The 23,824-nt window shown below is 35.2% G+C and overlaps 1 protein-coding gene and 1 pseudogene across 18 annotated transcripts in view; both read right to left on the minus strand.

Annotated features, from left to right (window-relative positions):
* The window catches only part of MAP2 (microtubule associated protein 2), a 294,178-nt gene that overhangs the window by 204,855 nt on the left and 65,499 nt on the right, over nucleotides 1–23,824 (minus strand). For all 18 annotated transcript variants that reach the window (XM_072812966.1, XM_072812961.1, XM_072812954.1 and 15 more), the window contains exon 2: nucleotides 12,367–12,416. The gene's annotated coding sequence lies outside the window, so the exon portion shown is untranslated. The remainder of the gene's footprint in view (nucleotides 1–12,366; nucleotides 12,417–23,824) is intronic.
* On the minus strand, nucleotides 780–981 carry LOC140625943 (U2 spliceosomal RNA; annotated as a pseudogene).

Below are 23,824 nucleotides of genomic sequence, written 5' to 3' on the forward strand. Positions count from 1 at the left end.
AAAGCAGAAGGCCAAACATTAGCATTTGAATGGCACCAGAGGTCTACTGGTTGAGAAAGTTTAAGTTAAATGCACCAGAAAGCTTTGGATGTCGATCTCAAACACACTTAAAGGAGTAGTTTAAGTTATTTTTATATTGTCCATTCTGCCCTCTGCAGAGGCCTGAGCTTTCCCTTACAAAGGCGAAATCTCATCAGTACAGCCCCACTAATTTACTTGGCAACAGGTTGTAATGACTGAGGAGTAGTGATTTACCAAAATCTCTAAAGATTTTACCTAAATCTTTTCTCTTTAAAGCCTATTTTTTTCTTTGTTTTAGAATATACTAGCAGTATATTTGGAGGATCAAAACCATCCATTGACTACTTTTTAAAAGATATAATGATTGAATTCATTGTAAGGACAAATACAAATGAAAAACAAGAGGTTTAATTCTGCTTGCTGAAAATAAGGGTAGAGACGTTCTCTCTCTCCTTTATCTTTTAGAATTTCTTTCACTCCCCTTTGCAAATGTCTGTAAATCTTTATAATGGCTAATTAAGCCTCTGCCCTCTCTCACAGTCAGGAATGTTTCTTCAAGGGCCTGGGAGCCATCTTTTTAAAATGCAAACATGGAGGGAGGTAGCTTCTCTATCTCCAGTTCTGGTGGGAAATGAAGAGCCTAACTTCAGGGGACTTCTAGCTCCAAACTAAAACTACTTGCTGTCATAAAGGTTGTGAGAAGTTTGTCTCTCCTCTGGAGAAGGCCAATTAGCTAACACACATGGTCACCCCAGATTAAATGTAGTGCTCTTACTTGAGGATTAGTTATTTCTCCTGAAAGCACGTACATAATGGGTTTTATCTGCTTGATTATAAAAATGGGTGAAATTTCTTTTGGTCTATGCAATCTCTTGGTGGATTGCCTGTGATGTGTATCACATTCTAGTTTATGCTTATTCAATAATACACTTGATCTTAGCCAAAAGGCCGAGAAGCGATCAATAATAGAAATTTTGTTTTGTTTTGTTTTTTCTCTCCCTACTACCTTTGTGAAGAGGAATTCTACATTGGGAGAAGTTTGTTATTATATTTCCTCAACAATTTCAATTCCAATTAACCCTTCTCCCTGTACTGGAGCCCTTTTAAATAATTTAACAAACAATTTAAGTGGTAAGGTTCCATATTTCTCATATGAAATTTAATAAAGAGATATAGTACTTAATCTTACTACTTCATTTACCCTTAATTATACACAAACTTGGCAACATAAATATCAAAATATCAAAACATCAATATCAAAATAAATCCTGATAGCATGAATGTCAGCTGGAACACGAGATCCCATGTATCTGAGATATTATTTTTTTTTCACAAAATTTAACATACAAATGCAGCTTTCTTAATGGAAGCTCTTGGAATATTTCCCTATGTAACTATTCTTTGTGCACAAGAAGAGTATGAAAGATCTAATGATGTATTGAACTTCTGTTCAGAGTTAAAACACACACACACACACATACACATACACACATAAAAGTAGATAAAGGATATGCCCAGCCCAGGTCACAAATCTAAACTTAAGTGAGCCTGCACTTTTGGGAAACAACTATCAGGGAATCCTAACACAAACCAGTCACAATCCTACAACCCAGCTTTATGTAGAACATGCTTATAAAGAAATCCCAACCTCCTAGCCTATCATGTCTTTGTGCATTGCCTTTTTTAATGCTCTATAAAACCTGCTTAAAGTCCATCAGAAACACTGTTCTACTGCTTGTGAGGCACTGTAATCCCCCAATCATGGACTGTTTCCCCACGAACAGAGGACACCAAACTTGTTACTAAATTGTATTCTTTCTGTCATTTAACGTAGTTCAACAAATACTTGTGGAAAATAAATAAAGAAAAAAAAAAAAAAAACTAAGGCTGGGACAGAAGAAGAGAGGGAAGAGGTAAAATTCAGGTCCAAATTAAACCTGTCCTAATACCTTCTGCTTCACGTTTCCTAACTTCTTAATCTTTGGTACTTTCTTTATGCCTCAGCTTCCATAGAACTCTTTCAAGAGGGATCCCTGGGTGGCACAGTGGTTTAGCGCCTGCCTTTGGCCCAGGGCGCGATCCTGGAGACCCAGGATCGAATCCCACGTCGGGCTCCGGTGCATGGAGCCTGCTTCTCCCTCTGCCTGTGTCTCTGAGCCTCTCTCTCTCTCTCTCTCTCTCTCTCTCTCTGTGACTATCATAAAAAAAAAAAAAACTCTTTCAAGAAATGCCCTTCTTTTTTCTAGATCTCACTTTCTATTTTGCCTATTTAAATTCTATTCACCTTTAAACCCAACTGAAATTTCTTTTTTTAGATCTCTGTAACCACAGTAAATTATATTTTCTCTAGATCACTCTAGAAAGTCATGTATCTAGTATTTGGCTCAGAAGGTTAATACATGATCACCATGTATTAGTTACTATTTATATGGTTTAGCTTTCCCTTTCCTTGACTGCAAGTTATCTGAGAACAAAGGAACCATTTTTAATACTTCTAAAGCATCCACAGAACCTAGCACCCAAACGACTGCAAGTGTATTCTCAATCCTTGACTTATTAATAACTGTTCTGTTCCACTGGAACTGTACCTCTGGTGTAGACTTACTTCATATGTGCAAAGACTTTAACATGAAAGTACAGATAACAACTCATGATTTAGAAATAAGTCTAGACTAGGCAAAAGAGTTATTATCTGGGCTATTTTACTCCTCCTCCTTTCCTTTTACAAAATTTCCATTTGGCTATCAGGCATTTATCTGTGACTAGGTTTTTTGTTTTTGTTTTTGTTTTTGTTTAACATTAACCGTTCTCTTCCTTGGGCACATTTCTTGCCTCCCCTACCCATCAAAATCATCCCGCCCTATGAAGTGGTGTGTACTGCCACTTGGGGCCACCTTAGCTAATGACTCTGCATCCAAGAAAATGGTTTGATTAGCTGACACCATATATGGCAGGATCAAAATGATGAAATAAGTATCAAGAACAAAATCTTTGTGGTCTTTGTGAAATAAAATAATGAAGTGATAAAAAATCACTGAGCAAACCATGCCATAGAAGTGGAGGAGATACTATGTTTAATCTAAAGAGACACTAGATACAGGAAAATCATAAAATTAACGAGTATTTATTTAGTCTCTGCAATGTAAAAACAAACAAACAAACAGCAATTCCAGGTATGGTGAAGGAGAGAGAATGTTGTTTGATAAGGTAAATAAAAACTATTCAGGTAACTTTTCTAGGGATTTATGTTTATAGTTGATGCACAATTATTCAAGTACTATAAGATATTTTAAGGTAATTTAAGTAACTATTAACATGTAACATGTATTTCTTATGTTGTGTAATACATTGTGAAATATAAGAAAAGGTGATCCCACTACACTTAAACACCTATATAAGATAGCCTAGCCTGAATGTACAATTTTTTTTTGTCATTGGTTTCACCTAGCCTACACAGCTGCTTGCAACATACTACTAATAGTGGAAAATTTATTTCCTAATTTCCAATGAGTTAAAACAGGTGGAAAATCTCAAAGGGAAACTAAATATAAAGGTCCTCTCCCTATGACATTATTGCCAAATTGTCATCTGTATTACATCTCTGAGTCCCTAAAAGATAATGGAAAATTAAGTGGAATTTGGAAGTGCTTGCATCTATAAAGTTGCCTATTAAAGTAACCATTTTACTCAGTGACCCATTTTTTTCCATATTGTCAAACTTACCTAAAATTCTTGAACAATGAAAAAACTTGAAAATAAAAATAAAAATCACCATTAGAGGAGGGAATTGTTAATTTTTCTTTTCCTAATGGATTCAGAAATGAGGTCCTTGGTTCCTTCATGGGCTAATCTGGTTTTTTGTTTTGTTTTGCTTTTTAAAGATTCATTTATACCTGGGAGAGGGGGAAGCAGAGGAATAAAATCCTCAAGCAGACTCCCTACTGATACGGGAGCCAGAGCCTGAGTTCTATCTCAGGACCCATGAAATAATGACCTGAGTCAAAACCAAGAGTCAAGGGACACCTGCATGGCTCAGTAGGTTAAGCATCTGCCTTCCACTCAGGTCATGATCCCAGGGTCCTAGGGTCAAGCCCCACATCAGGCTCCTTGCTCATCAGAGAACCTGCTTCTCCCTCTCCCTCTGCTGATCCCCCTACGTGTATGCATGTTCTCTCTCTCTCTCTCTTTCTCTCTCTCAAATAAATAAATAAATAAAATCTTAAAAAAAAAAAAAAAAACGAAGTCAAATGCTTAACCAACTGAGCCACCCAGGCATCCCATGGACAAATCTATGCTTATAAATAAATCCCTGTGGTTTAATTTATTTTCCTCTATGGGGCTGAATATTCCTCATGGCTGGCTTAAATCCCTTTAAAATGCTGGCACAGGGATGCCTGGGTGGCTCAGTGGTTGAGCGTCTGCCTTTGGTTCAGGGTATGATCCGGGCTGGGGATTGAGTCCCTCATTGGGCTCCCTGAAAGAAGCCTGCTTCTCCCTCTGCCTATGTCTCTGCCTCTCTCTATGTGTATCTCATAAATAAATAAATAAATAAATAAATAAATAAATAAATAAATAAATAAAATCTTAAAAAATAAATAAATAAAATGCTAGCAGAGGTGTTTTTCAAAAAGTGAACTAGCTCATTCTAGTACCTTAGTCTTCTTTGTAGAAAACTAATTCTGGCAAGGCACTGACACATGGCAATAGATTTAAGGACAAGACTGAAAAGGTATTTACACTCTCTAGGTAAAACATCTTCAGGCAACAGATATCAAACTCACCCTTACTGATTATTCTGAAGGTTAATATCTTATATCTTATAAATGAAGCCATCACTAAATGGCTTCACTAAATGGCATCACTAATGGTGTATACTCATATAAGCAAGTAATTACGTTTGGATAAATGTATATTTTTGTACTTATTTTTATCCCCCAAAAGACTTTTTTATATTTTTAAGAACTATTACATTTTACAGAAATAGTCTTTTATAAAAATTGTGTCTGGTTTGTGACTAGGTTTCTCTATGCATAAAATGAGGATAATAGTACCTAAACTTTTAAATATCTATTTATATTTTAAAAACTGGCTCATATGCTTGCTCTACTTTTGAACTATAAACTTTATGTGACAGACATAAAGTATTACTGTAAGACAGAAAGGAGGGGGGAAAGAGAGAGAGACATGGGTGGATATAGAAATAGACATAGAAGGATGCGTATAATGTATTAAGTGTTTTGTTTTTATTCAGCTCTTTACTAATTTGAGTCATGGGAAGAAAAGTAAACAAAGCAAAGATTCCGAAACAACATAAGGTGATGGTCACAAGACATTGAATAATAATGGAATGAAACTAAGTTTATGTGGTTTTTCAACTAATATTTCTTTATTGCTAAATAACTGTAGGGGACTGTTTCAGAAAAGACAGTTAATTTTACAGGAACGGTCCATCAGGTGTGCCCAAAAGTAAAGCCCTTGTCGTGTTCATTAGCAAAACTCTCCAACACTAGTATACATATCTGTATAGCTATCTAACTTGTATTATTATACGTTATGCTCTTTTTTCTGCTATGTAACTGATGATTTTCTATTCTTAGATGAATAACTAATGAAAATTACTATCATGTGGATTTATAGAAGCTGAGGAAGAAGAAAGCATATCCCCTTTCAATAATACAAAGTTATTATTTTGTAATAAGTAGGCTATAAAAGAAATAAAGGATTTCTAAATGAATGGAGTCCTTACATAAGAAGAAAATGTACTTCTTATGTTTTTAAATCCTCCAAACTTCCCTAATAAGATATAGGCCCAAATTAAAGTCATGGTATTCTTTAATGATATAAATAAACTGCAAAAAACATCAGCTGTGCTATTCTTTGGAACAACATTCTTTCTTGTCCATGAATTCAGGAAAAGAATAAAAATTGGCTGATCTGTGAATTAAATCCACAGGATTGATTTCAGAAGCAAGTGGTTTATGTGAAAACATAGCCAAGGGGCTGTCCTTTGTAGCCATTTGATACTATAAACATTTAGTTAAGAAAAAAAGACTCAGCTAGAATTTTTTTTTCAACATGGAAAAAATAGACTCATTAGCAGTTACTTAATATATTTCCAGTGAGTTGTATTTTTCTGCTTGTCCTCTGTGGCATCAACAAGCCTAGTTCCTCAGTATGTCAAGACTCTGTCAAAATAAAGGAGCGTATTTTCTGGAAACGTATTTTCCTGAGGTATTTCACTAGACCATGTGAGGAGATTGAGAAGTGATAGCAAGTTTGCCTGTGGTTAGGTTCTGGGCAGACTACCCCATAATATGTCACTTTGGCATATTGATTATTTTAAATAAAAGTTACTTAAGGAACAGCCAGTGCAAGAAAGACACTCTGACCCTCTTTTGTCCTTCTGAAAGCAGGAAATAAATCTCCTTTATGAAAGGTACTCTCCCTGTACCAGGAGGTAAAGAGATACCTTATCGCCAGAGAGAAGGAATTCAGAGTCCAAGAGGCTGTATAAATAAACCTTGTTACTTCCTCACTAATTTACTATCCCTAAGCCCAAACTTCTTTATCTTGTCAATTTTTCACAAATTTATTGTTTCTTTGTCTAAAAGGTATAAAAGCTGCCTGCTTTGGTCACTTCTTTGAGTCCCATATTTTTATGAGCTCTTGTACAAAATTAAATCTGTTTGTCTCCTGTTAGTCTGTCTTATATCACTTTAATTATTAGGCTAGCCAAAGAACCTAAAAGGAAAGAAGGCACAACTTTTCCTCCCTTACACTTGTCACCCCCACTTCATTCTGCCCCAACCTCTCCCATTCCAAATCATGTCACAAAGCTTGTTTTTTTTTTTTTTTTTTTTCAATGTTTGTAACGGGAAAGGATTACTTTTTATACAAAGGAAGAAAGAAGCATTTATGATGCTTCAGATTTCGGAAAGCTGCACAGGGGAGAGCAAATTCTCCCTAGATCCAACTGGTCTTTCCAGTTTGAAATGTGATGCTAGCAGCTTTGTATCTCTCCTTAAAGTGGTAAGCAAATAATTAGGCATTTTACAAATCTTTCTGGAATCTCTAAGTCACTTTGTCACATGACAATCCAGTAATTAGAATTCTGGGTAAGTTTTCATCCTAAGTATATTTATTTATACTATTATTAAATTATGCTAAACATGAGAATAAAGCGGAATGACAAAACAATCACCATTCTTATACCTTCACTTTTTAAAATTCCTCAAGTTAAACCTAATGATTGTTACTGTTTCAAATGTCTTTTGAGTGATTTGTTCAAAGTCCTTACTTTTTTGCTCAGATTTTTCTGTCACCAGGGAAGAAAATACAATGACTAATAATTATTAGGATATATATACATATATATATGTATATATATTTAGCTGTATATTTAGTTTATAGATATGTAATAAAATTGTTCTTTGAGGCTTCTAATCTTTATAATTTATAAAATAAGCATTTCCTGGATGTCTACTCCTATATGGCCTGACTAGGGCATGAGACAAAATGGCAAAGATACCAGTTGCTATGAGTTAGCAGGAGTGAAAGGAAATGTCCAGAATTAATCATAACATAAAGAAGTATGAGCAAATGCTATGAGGGCTGTGTGAAAAAACATGACACAAGTGGGAGCAGAAATATGGATTCTCTCTGAGGTGGTCCCGAAGGTTGAGTATGTAGCTGGTCAAAGACTTATTTGTCTTGATTCTGCAAAGCTCAAAACACAAAGCTTACTCAGAAGAGACATAAGAGTATCCTCTCTCCCCACTCCTATTAGAGTATTCACATTTTCTACATTATTTTTTCTTAAGTGAAAATCCGCTCAATTGTGCAATATGCTGCTTAGTTTGTTAATAGTATCTTTAATAAAAGATAACTATCATTCAGCAGAGCATATAGAAATTAGTCTCTGGTCAGTTTAAAATGCATATAAATGTCAGTTTATATATGTATAAATCTTCTGGCTTCATTTATATATTTTGTTTTATGACAATAATTTAAAGATCTTCATTAGGTTTATTCCCTGTCTTAAGAGAAGCACCAGAATTTATTAGTCATGTAAAACCCAGGGATTTTGAATACTCACTATTTAAAACTCCTAACTGTGCATTACCTCATTTAATCTTTAAGTGAAGTATAAGTTATTTTTCTTCCCATTTTACAGATAAGATACTGGAATCAAAGAACTTGATGGCAAGCAGCTCGGTAGTATGGAAACATATACGAAACATCAGAATTGGAGGCAGAAGTAGTATTAGAGTTAGGGAGGCCCAGGTCCAAATTGAAACAATAAGATACTGGAAATAGTCTGAATGTCCAACAATAAGTAAAACAGTGAAAAAAATCATAGCATAGCTATAGGATAAAACATCACATAGCTATTAAAATCACATTATCAAGTAACCAGAAGGTACAGAATATAGTTTAACTTCAATTTTGTGAAAACAAAGCAAGACAAAAAGTGGAGGGAAATATACCAAAATATTGGTAGCAGTATTATTAATAAAGAGAAAAAAAGAAATTGGAAAAATCAATACACATATTTTAAAGGTAAAAAGTGTGCAAAATGTTTTAAAAAAATCAGTATAAAGTTTAACTTTCTAGTTTCTGGACTTTACAATGATTCCCTTTTGTAATAACTTTAGAGAATGATGTTTCTTCCTAATCTAAAGTCAGTAATACTGTGTTTCATAAAATCTAAGGTAAGATCCATCATAAGACATTTCATTTGAGGAAGAAAGAAAATATCTGCCAACTTAACTATGGCATTTTTTTTTTATTTTACATGGTTTAATGTGAAAAAATCTTAGAATTGATAAAATATTACAAGGATATTTCTTTTTTTAAAATTTTTATTGGTATAATTGACATAGAGCATCACATTACTTTCAGGTATATAACATGATTCAGTATTTGTATAGATTGCAAAATGATCACCATTAATGGTCAGTTAAATCTGTCACCTTACAGTTATAAAATTTAATTTTCTTCTGATGACAACTTTTAAGATCTACTGTCTCAGCAACTTACAAATATGCAGTACAGTATAGTTACCATGCTGTATATTACATCCTCATGACTTATTTATTTTAATACTGAAAGTTTGTACCTTTTGACTCCCATCACCCATTTCACCCACTACCCATGCTTCTGCTTCTGGCAGCCACCAATCTGTTCTCTGTATCTATGAACTTGGGTTGTTTTTTCTCTTTTTCTTTTCTTTTTAAGATTTCATATATAAGTGAGATCATATGGTATTTGCTTTTCTCTGATTGACTTACTTCATTTTAGCATAATGCCCTCAATGCTTACTAATGTTGGCACAAATGGCAAAATTTCATTCTTTTCTATGGCTAAATAATATTCCATCTTGTATACACACATGTGCGCATGCACACATCCCACATCTTCTTTATTCATCCATCAATGGACACTGAGGTTGTTTCCATACCTTGACTATTTTAAACAAGGCTGCAGTGAGCATGAGGGTCCATATATCTTCTTCAGTTAATGTTTTCATTTTCCACAGATAAATACCCAGAGGTGAAATTGCTGGATTATAGGCTAGCTCTATTTTTAACTTTTTGAGAATGGTTAACTGTTTTGTTTGTTTTACACAGTGGCTGCAATTTACATTCCCACCAACAGTGCACAAGGGTTTTCTTTTCTATATAAGAGCCTTGCCAACACTTGTTGTTTGTCTTTTAGATACTGGCCATTCTGACAGGCATGAGGTGACATCTCACTATGGTTTTGATTTGCATTTCCCTGATGATTAGTGATGTTGACCATCTTTTCATGTATCTATTGGCCATAGGTATGTCTTCTTTGAAAAAGTGTCCTATTTAGTCCTTTATCCTTTTTTTAATCAAATTGTGTTTCTGCTATTGAGTTATATATATATATTTTGGATTCTTCATCAAATATATGATTTGCAAATATTTTTTACCATTCAAATAAGTTGCCTTTGCATTTTGTTCATGGTTTCCTTTGCTATGCAGAAGTGCAAGGACATTTCTGATATCCTATTTTATATATCCCTATCTAAAACTTGCTTTCATCTAGCAAGTCATTTTGCTTAGTTAATATTAAGAAGAAGCTTTTCTATGAGGGAAACCTTTTTTTTTTTTTTTCCTGAAGCAAAAGAACTTAGCTCTAGTTTAGAAAAGAATAGTAATTTTCATTATATATATTTATTTTATGTTGAGAATCTGTTTCTGGTGAATTAATATATTTTTTAAAAGATTTGCTAAATCTAGCTACTTTTCCAAAATATGATTTAGAAAACTACCAAATTTAATTTATTCTCAGTTGAAAAGTAAAACAATACCAATTGTGCTGAACCACACATATACATGTAGGAAACCTAGCAATATGAAAGATGTAAATACATTTCCATTTCTATATATATTTTATATATTTTCATTGATACATTTATTTTGGAATATATAAGTCATTCTGACTCTCCACAACTAGACTAAATACAGGAAACTCTACACATGGAAGATGGGTAGTGGTTCAGATCAAGAAAAGTTTTTATGTATAACTCTTAACAGTTTTTTTTTTAATTTAATAAAATACTTATTTTTTTACATGCTTCTTATCTTTTTCTTCTTTCTGAAAAGTGGCCAAAATGGGATGAGATTTCAAGTTGCCATGTTGACCATACTAACCATAAAACAAACCATAAAGAGGGACAAAATATGATTTATGTAAAATGAAAAAGTAACAATTCAAAGCTAACCCTGTGTATGAAAATATTCCTGATTCAAAGATTTATACTTTGCCAACAATCTCATTCTACTTGTAATTTCTGCTTGGCAGATGGATAGGGGCTAGCAGGGAAAGAAGAGAAGCAAAAGTTCAAAGTCTTACAAGAAATTCCATGTTTAAATATGTGCAAGCTTACACAAAAATGTACTGAGTAGTGAATATGAAAGGAAGCCAGGCTAAGCACCTTCAATAAATTCAACTCCAAACTAAATGAACACAAATAATACAGGTTACAGAGATTTTAACTATCCTCATGTAAACATTATACTTTCTTCCTTATTGTTTCTAATTATCAGTAGGCATGATTCCAACATAGTCTATTTACTACAATCCATGTGTATTTCAAGGATAGGAAAGCACAGTTTGTACATGAAAAAGAGAAATAACAGTCCTGCATCTGTGTGTTTGTGTGTGTATGTATCGGGGCGGAAGAATGAGGTCAGAATTTGAAGCCAGGAAAGGTACATATTTACTGTATGCCTGCTATTGTGCTAGACTCTGCAATTTGAAGGGTAAATATGGGGCTTTGAAGCCTAAATTCCTGATTAATGTAAGCATAAATGACAAGCCAATGTTTTTCTTTATGTTAATCATTAATCAAAGCCCCATACAAAAAAATTAGCAACATCTGGCATTTTGTTCCTACATGAGCAACAAAAGCCCTCGTTTCATTCAGGGATTAGTTTTTTTCTTTTGTTATAAAATCTAAATACATATTCTAGAGAAGAACATAGAAGGGATAAATGAAATTTCAAGCCCACCGATGTAAGCGCCCTCTAATGCTATGTTACTACTTAAACTCAGTTAAGCTGGTTTAGGGTCTCCCATGTAAACAAGGAATAAGAAAATAGAACAAAAGGAATGCCATCTTAACACTTTTGCCAATTAATTGAAGTTTGCATTTGATAAGCAATGTTTCAGCTCTACCCTCCTTAGGAAACGTGACTACCAAACTCTGCTTCAAGTGTTTTCCTTGCAAATTCAGGAAGCTGACCATTCTTCCTTAAAAAAAAAAAAAAAAGATTTATTTACTATTTTAGACAGGGTAGGGAGGAGGAGAAGGAGAGGGAGAGAGAGAATATCAGGTTGACTCTCCATTGAGCACAGAACCTGACTCTTGATCTCCAGACCCTGAGATCATGACCTGACCTGAAACCAAGAGCTGTACACATAACGGACTACACCACCCAGGGATCCCAGGAAGCTGACCATTCTTTAAAATATTAGCTAGCATTACCAAGAAGTAATTCCTTTGGTTTCTGTATTTATTAAATGAATACAGTAGAATTGGATCTTTTCATTTGATAACATTCAGCTAGTAAGACAGGTAAAACAAAGGAAACAATAGTTGATAATTGAAGTTGATACTAACTAGGAAAGCAAATGCTACTCAGGAAAACATGTGTGTTAAGTGCCCCAAGCCTGAAATGTATCCATTTTTCATTAAGTTTCAGCTTTCTACACTACACTCTGCAAGAGTTATTTGATCCAGCTGTCCAAATCCCAAGATGCTTCTATTTTATTTCACAGCTTATTAATTATCAATATAAACACATCACCAACCTTAATTCCAGCCAGCAGTCCCAAGATACCCTGGATCAGATCAATAAAGTCTGAAATATAAACACAAAAACATTCTGTAAATGAAATCAATTGAATGATTCAATCTTTTATTTTACTAAGGAAGAAGATGAAGTTACTTGGTTTCTTGCACCATAAAGTGTACTAGCTGACAACACACACATTTACAACAATGGGGGTTATGGAGTTATAAAATGTTAGATTACTTTCTATATACTCATCTAACAAGATCTATTAAATGCCCTAATTTGGTCCTATGTAAAGCAGAATAATGCTTGTGCTTATATTCTAAGATATCAACCAAAAAAAGTTTTTTAAACAAATTCCGTACTCCGTGTACTATCACTTCTCTTGAAAGATGTTTAATCGAAAATAATGAAATAATAAAATAAAAATAAAATACTAATAAAATAATAATAAAACTACTGCATTTGGATCCTTAATATGGTCTAAAAATCTGCAGATTTTTAGTTCAGGATCAACAATCTGTTTAAAGACAACAAAAGTCAAATAAAACAATTCCAGTGGCAACCTATCCAACCATCCAACTTCCCAAGGCTTTCTTACACTTAAGCCTTGCCACTAAATTATGCTGAAAAGCACACTGTCAAATGGAAGTCCATAGAAGGTACATCAAGGACAAAAGCAAACCCAAAACTTCTGTGCCAAAAGTCAGCCTGTCTTTTGGACAGTTAGTAAAGAAAATAACTAAAATGACTTGAGTAAAATTCCTGACTTGCTGCAGGGAGTGTCTATGGCTAAATCTCCAATTAAAAAAAAAAGTTAGTTTCCAAAAGTGTGTTTGTGAGTTAACGGCTTAGAAGCTAGAATATGTTCCACATGACATTGTTACAAATGGTTCATTATTAGACTCCTACGTGAAATCCAAAAGCTTAATGAACTGTAAATGCTAATTATTTAATGAAAAGAACAGTTTAAAATAAGATTCATACACTCCAGTGAGTTATGTTAATTAGCTTACCTATAGTAATCATTTCACTCTGTACTTACAAGCATCATGTTATCCATCTCAAATATATAGTTTTTATTAAAAGATAACAAAAAGGAAATACTAGTAGACCAGTAAAACGGAAAACTAGAATTAGAAATGAAACTCCTCCTTTTAAATCTTAAGGGTAGGTGCTTAAAAAAGTGAACTTTATTATACAAGAATGAAGTGATAGGTGGATAAATTTGTGAAGGTGAAAAAAAAGAATGTGGAGACATTTTGACGGACTTTCAAGATTAACCATTTGAATAGGTCTACTTTCACTTCAAGCACCTGACTTTATTTAACTTTGATAAATATATTATTCTTTTTTTATAAAGCCACCAGGATGCCACTGTAAATTCAGAGAAGGATAAAATATCTTTAATTCATGAAGAAACACAGCAACATCCATCAGGCCCAACACAAACTACAAAATTGAAGTAGTTCACAGGTTCAGTATCAGATTACCTTACATCCATTTCAATGATACGATAACTTTGTAAAGTTGGATTTTTTATAATGTTTGTAATAGAAAAGCAAATAGTGCACGAAAGCCACTGTGGACTAAGACACAAGGATGAGAACAACTAAGCTGACTCCTGGCTTTGAGGGCTGGGCTATACCCAGCAGGTACACACACACACACACACACACACATTAGTAAGTAATTGTGGGTTTCTAAGTATGAAGTAAAAAGATTTTTCATTCAATTTTCATGTAATTTTTTGCAAAAGGCAACCAAGTTGTTAGGATATCCATATTTATTTTCCTAATTAAATGGAGCTGTAAAGTCTTTCTTTTGACCTATAGGCTGCCATGAAAAAAATTATGAGACACTCAGGATGCCATAAACTGAGAAAGTTTGGGACACTCACTGATATTAAGCGCAGTTTTTTTGTTTGGTTTGGTTTCAGTTTTGCTCCAGAAATTTAAAGAAAAAAGAAAGCAGGAAAGAATAAACAAAGAAAAAGGACCAGTAAAGGAGAGAGAAAGGAAAGGAGAGGAAGAAAACTTTTCCTAAAATAGGAAGGAAAATATGGGCAGAGCAGCAGCCAACAGTGGGTCAACACTGAATGAATGTACATGCGGCTGTGTGCACTATATATATATATACACACACACGTGCGCATGTGTGAGCGCCCTACAAGCCTCAATTTACCATTTGGCCACAGCTACTTTTCTTCATGCTATCTGTATCCTCATATCTGAATATTCTTTGAAATAGGTTAGATCCTATCTTCTTGACAGGCACTTTCAAACATATACATACTTTCCCAGTAAAAACAAAATGATACTTAGGAAGTTTTCAAAAGCCAGGCTTCATGGCACAAAAAAACAGGCTGCTGTATGTGTTTCATACATGGGGAGAAATTCTAAATTGCTGTCACCACTGTCCTCCCCCCAAACCCAGCCCTGCCTCCAAAAACTTCTAGTTTCTTTTCAATATAGCATGAGCCAAATGCAAACTCTATTTAAATGTTAATATTATTTTAGCTGTGAGAACCTTGTAGTTGAACCCATAGGCTTAGCAAGGTGTTTAGCGCGCAGAAGAATGTAAGTATTTGTCAAATGAATGAGTGGGACACCTGGGTGGCTCAGTGGAGTAAGTGTCTGCTTTCTGCTCAGGTCATGATCCCAGGGTCCTGGGATTGAGCCCCAAGCCCCGGAGTCCAGAGAACCTGACTCTTCCTCCGCCTGCTGCTACCCCTGTTTGTGTGCTCTCACGTGTTCTCTCTCTCTCTCTCTCATAAATAAATAAATAAATAAATAAATAAATAAATAAATAAATAAATAAATATTTTTTTAGAACGGAAGGAAAGTGATTTGTGTGCTTTTCTGATGCTTCACCAAATTTAAAGAAATAGTTGAAATTCCCTTTTTGGCAGAAATAAGAAAAAAACATCCTTGTCCCAATTGACTGGCATCAAAAATATTTAATGGAAACAAAGTTCTGAGGAAGAAGAGGTGCTCATTTTTGACCTGGTGGATTTAGGCTTGCTTGGGCTTTTAAGGTTTTTGTGTTGTTTGCATGTTTTTCTTATCTTCAGGGGAGCACTTCCATTTGCAGCAACAGCAGCTGCTTTGTAAATAACTCTCTACATCTTTTTTTTTCTATTCAACTCAGTTATTGAGCAAATAGGCACAGAATAGTGAAGATTTATGTTGCCCTAAGGCTCTATCTTCACTGTGAACATCTGCCATTTCAAACACACAGGTCAAGACTCTTTGTGTAGTACTCTGCTAAACAATGCCCTAAGCATAACTCAAATGAAATTCTTTTCAATAGGATTCAGCATCTGCTTCCAGGCAGCTTAACTTATCAGCATATAAAAGCATCACTTCTCCATCCTCTTGCTCCACCACAAAAAGGTAGGGGAAATGTCAGAAAATAATCTTGAGAGTTATCTGCTAAAGCTTTTTTCCCTCCTCTCTTTTCCAATAAGAAATGATCTCATACCTACATACTGTAAATCATATTGTGATGAGGCGATCAAATTATAAACTCCATATCAAGCTGAAGTATGCTTGTTTATACCTCATGCAAAATAAAAATTGAAAATAGCAGACATATTTTAGCTATTAGATTATCAAGGTTCATTGTCAATTGAAAAAACACCTTTCACACTTGCTGCACTTTTCCCTTCTTAAAATTATATGTGAATCTCAATTTACAGAAACTGTTGCTGCTTGAGTAACAGAAAAGTTACTGCTTGAGTTTCAATTTATAAAGGTAGGGAAAATTGCAGTTGCAAGACAGATTAAAAATCAATTCTATTAAAAAAATAACTTAAGTGCTCTTTGTTTATAATATTTTTTTAATGTAGAGTAGTTCTGTGTTTTGGGTTTTTTTTTTTTTTAATAGCCTTATATAGTATTTCAGGGACCCAAAGTTCTTTGCCATCAAAGAGCTTAGTTAGAATGTGGTGGGATGGTGCGGTGGTTATGAAAAGCCAAAAGACAAAGGCTATGATACAAAGCAGAATATGCCTGCTGTCACAGAGAAATACCAGCAAAGAGCTACAGGAGATCAAAGGAGAAAAAAAACACACACACAACAAAATCCTATTATATAGATAAGGATTCACAGAGGTTGTGCCTTTGAGTTGGGCCTTGAAGGAGGTAAAGGATTTTGATAAGTGGAGATGGAATGGGAAGAAGACCAACTCAGACAACAGACTCAGCAAAAACAAAGTAATGAAAGAAGCCAACGCCAGGGGCTGTCTGTACAAACACCTGCAGTCCTACCTGACTGGAATAGAACACACAAGAAAAACACTAACTGGGTGAGAGGCTAAGTTGGGTCTGTATAGGGTAATAACCTTGAATGACAAGCTGAGGAGGCTACATAATTAAATATATTTAATTTTGTATGCTAAAGTGAACCCCTGAAGGTTTTAAATTCAAGAATGGCATAATTAGGTAACTGAATCTGGCAACACTGTGTAGACTGGATCAGAGATGAGAGGAGATTAAAGAAGAATCAACCACTTAGGTGGCTCCATCCCAAGTACCAGTAAATGATAACGAAGAGTCAACTCAGGTAGAGACAGTGTCAGTGCAAAGGAGGAAGAATGTTCTAACTACTGTATGGGCAAGTATCTTAGCTCAGGCTGCCACAACAAAATGCCATAGATGAGGTGATTTAAACAACAGAAATGCATTTTCCCACAGTTCTGGAGGCTGGAAGTCCTCGATCAGAGTGCTGGCTTGGTCAGATTCTGATAAGAGCCCTAATCCTGGCTTGTATGTAGCCACCTTCTCACTGCGCCCTCATACAGCCACTGTCAAAATGAGGGCCCCACTTTCATGACCTGATTTAACATCTACCTCCTTTTTTAGCTCCCCCCCCCCTTTTTTTTAAAGATTTTATTTATTTATTCATGAGAGACATAGGGAGAGAGGCAGAGACATAGGCAGAGGGAGAAACAGGCTCCATGCAGAGATCCCGACGTGGGACTTGATCCCGGGACTCCAGGATCACATTCTGGGCCGAAGGCAGACGCTCAACTGCTGAGCCACCCAGGGATCTCTTAGCCCCTATCTCCTAAACACAATCACTTTGGGGTTAGAGCTCCAATATATGAGTTTTGAGGCCATACAATTCAGTCCACAGTGGTGTATATAAGCTATGGGATGAGGGGATTGGTTGATGGGAAAGGTACAGGACAGAGAAAAGGAGGCAGAGGCAGAAGAATTCTGTGGCTGACTCCCAGAAAGATGGTGTCATTCTTAGGAACAAGTAAGACTGAAAGATCAGGTTTCTGGGCAAGAATAGAGGGTGATGGGGCTTCTTCAGACACACTGAGTTTCCAGACACACTGAGTTTCTAGATAAATACCACATCGAGAGAAGGTATTTATCAGATAACTATCCTATTCATGGAGAGTATGATTTATGTGATATGGGAAAAAAATGAAATTTTCCTTTATATTAAAACAGAACAAAAAGGAAAGAAACTTGTGGTGATATAATCAGGCTAAAATGTATCAGTATAAAATCAGAAGTATATGTGTGTGTTCCAAATCATAGACTTAGGTTGTCTAATCACCCCATGTTGTTGCATATTTAATTATTACTTTGATAGGCAGATACAACTTTTATAGAGTACTGGCCCCATGTAGACCGACATTGGTCTTAACGCACGCTGTATTATGCCTGCCCGGACTGTGGGCTGCTCTAGGTCAGTGACCAGCGATCCATGTTTGTATCTCAAGCACTTAGTGTGGTATGTAGCATAAAAACAGGGATCTAGCTATAAATGTGGAATGAGTCACTCTCCAGAAAAAGAGGCTGAGTCATGGGCGCTCCAACTAATTACACCTCTAGACTTTGTATTATTCATATAAAACAACATCGTAGGAAGCTAGGCACTAGGTATGATTCTTAATGGAATGTTCTGTACTTGGACATGTTTGCTGTAGCTGCTATAATAATGACTGCAAATAGAGGTTAAGACTAAAGAGGACCAGTTACATGTGTCTAATTCACCCATCTACTGTCACAACACAGAACAAAAAAAATGACTGGATGATACAGCAACTGGATAATAACAACTCATTTAAAGTGAAGAACTTTGGTCATGGAATTTGTTTTTTTGGTTTGTTGTTTGTTTAGATTTTATTTATTTATTCATGAGAGACACAGCAAGAGGGGCAGAGACACAGGCAGAGGTAGAAGCAGGCTCCCCATGAGGAGCTCAATGCAGGACTCGAATCCAGGACCCTGGGATCATGCCCTAAGCCAAAGGCAGACGATCAACCACTGAACCACTCAGGTGCCCCAGAATTTGTTTTTTGAAAACTATTGTACTATTTCAAAATAGTACAAAAATACAAGCAATAATAGGAAATGATCATTAAGTGTTTATATAACTTAGGCATTGTACAAGATATGCCATATGCTTTATCCATGTAATCCTCAAAAGACCAAATACAGCAGATACTATTATTACTCCCAGGAGGAAACTAAGCTTATAAAGATTAAACATTCAGCACCTATGGATCAAGATTCCTATGAACTGACATTACACAAACATCATCTATTAAGGCAAAGAAATAACAGAAGTCACACACAAAAAAAGAAATAACAGAAGTCAGAGACAAAATGAAATACATATATTTGAGTGTATGGTCTGTGTATATTTATATATTTGCACATTCTTTCATCTCTTGTTTTAAGATATCAATGGTTCTTCCTGTGTGTTTCCTTAAGAAATCCTAGCATATTCAAATTCAGGCACAAACAGAGAGGGTAAGCATGCTTTACAAAAACTACTTAAAAAAAAAAAAAAAAACTACTTAAAAACAAATGACAAATTTTGGAAATAGAAAGAGCTCAGTCTCCTGTAGTTCTTCCATTAAGTATTTTCAGTGGGTCAAAAATTTGAAAATGGTATTATTTATTTTTAAAGAAACTTTTTGTTGACACCACCTCAAAGGTCTATGGTAAAAAGGCCTTACATATTCTCATCCAAGAGTCTTTAGGTTTTTTTCTTTCTTTATAATTTTTATTTTATTCATGTTAGGCATATAATAGTTTAAGAAGTTAACCTATTCAAGACTTATGATGAAACACAGCAGTAAGAAGCATGAGTCATTTGAGAGTTAAAATGTATCTGAATAATGCTGTATTTATTTTCACAGTGAGATAGTATACTTGAGTGACAACAGAATCTGCAAAAGCCAATAAGCTTATTTTTCTTCAGGGTGAAAAATCTGTTTTTCATCCAAACCGTTAGTCTTTAAAATCCAAGGTCTCCTTTGAAATGGTTTTATAGTAAAGTAAATGTATTATTAATTATCTATTCAAATTCTTTAGTGGAGAATCTTGTCATTAGTACTTAGATTTACAGCTGAGATTTGGAAAGATATAGGAAACACAGGAGACACTCATCAAGAAGGAGAAATGTTGGTTCTGTCTAACGGGATATTTCTTTTAAAGATTTTATTTATTTATTTGAGAGAGTGTGCAAGTACATGTGTGAGTGGGGAGTGGAGCAGAGGGAGAGAGAGAATCTGAAGCAGATTTCATGCTGAATGTGGAGCCTGGGGCAGGACTCAATCTCACAACCACTAGATCATGACCTGAGCAGAAACCAAGAGTTGAATGCTCAATCAACTGAGCTGCCAGGTGCCCCTAACATCATGATATTTTTTAGGATTAAAGTCACAACCTTGATTTTCTCCAGTTCAGAAAGCACACATTCTCCTAGGCTTACCAACAGGTCATTTTGTCATCTCAGTGAAACTGGATTTCAAAGGAATGTGTAGTTAAAGACAATCCTTAAACAATAAAGTATATCTGTTACTCAAAGCTCCAATTTCCTGAAAACTCTAGTAAAGTACTAACAAGCCAAATTGGAGCATTCCACACATTTCTGAACCTATTTCTCTGAGTCACAGGCTTTCTCCTGGGTGAATCCAGGTATACTTAACTCCTACATATGTTGTTATTATAACTCATTTCCATCAAAATTTAATTGATTTAATGAAGAACTGCAAATACCCAAAAGAGGTATAAAAAGACTGACTTCAGAACTATTATTATAGAGAACATTTTAATCCATTTTAATATTCTTATTGCATTTCATGTTACATACAAAGGACCATAAAAGGTTAGAATTTATACATAATAATGGGAAATCCTATAGCTAGAACAAATGTAGCTGCAGCAAAAGCTAGGGTTTCCTGTAAGTCTAAAAGCATTAATGTAGGAAACAGATCTGCTGTTACCAATGTTAAATATTAAATACTTTCTTAGACACCCTCAACTGAATAAACAGGGGCTAAAGCTTTAATTTTCCCCCAAAGTATCACTGAACCAAAAAGCATTAAAGTGTAATGAAAATAACTTAAATTAGCTATACATGTCTTCCCTATATTTCACATGTAGGCACGCCTATACTTATCATTTCCTTAACCATTTATTTAAAACTATAAAGAAAATATTACAAATGGTGGTTAAATTCCTAACACGGTCTATTTAATCCCCAGTCTAATTGAAGCAGTGCTGCATAGCTCAAGAGAATGTGTAAAGCCTGACAGTGATCCAAGACCTGGCTTCCTTGTTATATTACTGTAGGAATATTTTCCCAAGTAAATGGAGTTCACTTGGGAATTAGTTATTCACTCTTCCAACTAATGATTTCTGAATATCTGCTTCATGGCAGTCACTTTTTTCTAGGAACTGGTATATCATGATGGCCAATAAGCTATCAACAAGATCCTTGCCCTTTGCTAGCTTGCATTCCTCTATTAGAACACAAATATGTAAGATAGGGGGGATTTCTATGAAGAAAACAAAGCAGGTAAGAGGTGAGTGGATGAATGGTAGTTGGGAGCCTTCTCTATCACTCAATTTCAGCAACAAGAAGTAGAAGCTGAAATGGCATTTATTGGAACAAGAAAGCTATATCTTCACCTGCTGTCCTTCAGAGGGCAACAGTTCAACCAGCAGATCCCTGGCTTTCCACTGGCCTCAAGTTGGAAAGTGCAAATGTAACACTTTCATGTGCATTCTCAAAATACACCAAAAATGCAGTTTGTGAACCAGTGTGGGGTTTTAGTGGTAGTGTTGGTGCAAACACTTAAACACTTTACATCTGTAGACTTTAGGAGTTCTTACACATACACCGTGTCGCTTAATCCTGTAAACTAAGATACCTTTGTTGACCTAGATTTAGTTGGCTCTGACTCATTACAGGCATTATACCTGCTTCCCAATGAAAAGCAATCTCTAGTAATGGGTTATCCTCCATTGTTAGCTTGCCAAAATGTCAAATGTCATGCAAGAAAGAAAATAATCGAGAGACAAAGGAAAACAAGTGACCTAATTTTTGATTCACTCATGTACTGAAATATCTCCAAATAACAGCATGCCTTTCATTTCTGAACTTTTGACATAAGAAAAAAAAGATGTTACAGAAGGTGGGTTCTATCATCCATTCATAATAAATTAATTCTTCTTGCTTGGGCCAGGCAGGCATAATATTACTTACAATACACTACTAAAAATTCCCGTGGGTACACAGACATCTTCAACCAGTTAGCAGAGAGGGAAATAAACTTTGACAGCACTCAGGCAACACTCACACGCTGCCCCATGTGACTCATATGATGACAACCAGCAGTAGCCTGGACAGCTGGTCATCCTGTCACTTCTTGGGGCACTCAGTGCTTGATGAGCCTAGTGCCACAGCACAGTTACTATGTATTCTCTTTAGCAGTAGGGAAAGTCAACAGGCCTTTCCCCTTCTGTAATAGGCAACCCAATCACCAATTTCTGTTGTGTGTATGTCATGGTTGCCATCATGCTGCACAACTGCTATTGTGTTTCCATCTGCCAGTTTCAGTGTGCTTTTCCAAACAGAGCTAGAAGATTTAAGTTCTTTCACAGGAACTTTTTTTTTTTAAACAATTGCTTATAGCTAACAAGGGGTATTTGAATAATTGAGCAGGCATTATTTTCTAGCCAATCCCAAATCAACAAGGCCAACATGCTAAAAAGGCAGAGTAAAAAACAAAACAAGTACTTCCTACTTTGTAATAATTCATGCGCAAGCAATTTTGTTGAGAAAGGTAAGATTCAGTATAATGATGCATCCAAGAAACTGCCTTTTGACTTTCTCATGCTGTACTAAAATCTACAGACCACGACGCGGGTCAGTAAACGTTCACAGCTGTGAAGAAGGCAGCTGGGGCATCCAACTAACTGAATGCAGGGCAAGTCATTTCACTGAACAGTCAACACAAATGGCTCCCACAATAGTTAAAATTATTTTCAGATGCAAATGAGTTTTTCTTTCTATGATCCTTAGGAAGATGAGAGAGTATAAGGTTCCTTACCATATATTTGAAAAATAGAATTAAATTTCAGGAGAATAAGGAAATGTCCTAAAGTCATCTAAATTATCAGAAACACAATGAGGTCCAGCACCAAATTTCCTAGTAATGGGTTATGATAACCTGGGTGAAGCTGGCAGAAAATGTTGCATAATTGGGGATCCCTGGGTGGCTCAGCGGTTCGGCGCCTGCCTTTGGCCCATGGCGCGATCCTGGAGTCCAGGGATCGAGTTCCGCATAGGGCTCCCGGCATGGAGCCTGCTTCTCCCTCTGCCTGTGTCTCTGCCTCTCTCTCTCTATCTGTGTCTATCATAAATAAATAAATCTTAAAAAAAAAAAAAGAAAGAAAATGTTGCATAATTAATCTTCTGGAAGACTCTGAGGCCTCTACAAAAATCTCTCCCAGCTGTCACCCACCTTTCCAAGCTCCACACATTCCATTTAATCTCCTCCAGGATGAAAGGATGGATAGAAGAAAATGATATGTGCTCTCTTAAGACAAAACACGCTGATGTGACTTGGAAATTTTTCAAAAGATTACTACAAACCCTAACATTGCCACAAGGCAAATTGAACAGTGAAATATGACACTTTGGCCTCAACTTTCAAAATGCAGTTCTTCTTGTATATAAACAGTAATCATAATAAGTAGACTGTATCAACAAAATATAATAAGTAATTTCAAGAAAGTCTTTTTTCAACAATGGGTAAATGAGTCATGAATCTTGGTACACGTATTAGTAATAAAGTCAACATTAAAATAAGGTATATATTTCAATGCTGGGACTTTTCTTTTAGATTTATATCACTTTCTGTATTAAGTTTTCTTTAATGAACATGCACTATATCCAGTAATAAAAACATAAGCAAAAGTAATTTTTAGAAAATATTTTTTCTGTGGTCACAGTACAAAATTTCACTTTAAGAAAAATATTCTAAAAACAGAATTTGAGATCATGTTCATACTCAGTGCATTATCAGTAACTTAGATTTGACAAAGTCCTAAGGACACCTTAATGACTTTATTTCTAAAGACACTGCTTTGTGAACTTAACATTTACTTTGTGCTTCTGTTTCTAAATGCTAAACTGAGAATATTAAAATCTAC

This window comes from Canis lupus, chromosome 36, assembly GCF_048164855.1.
Source record: "Canis lupus baileyi chromosome 36, mCanLup2.hap1, whole genome shotgun sequence".
In the NCBI taxonomy this organism is placed as follows: Eukaryota; Metazoa; Chordata; class Mammalia; order Carnivora; family Canidae; genus Canis; species Canis lupus.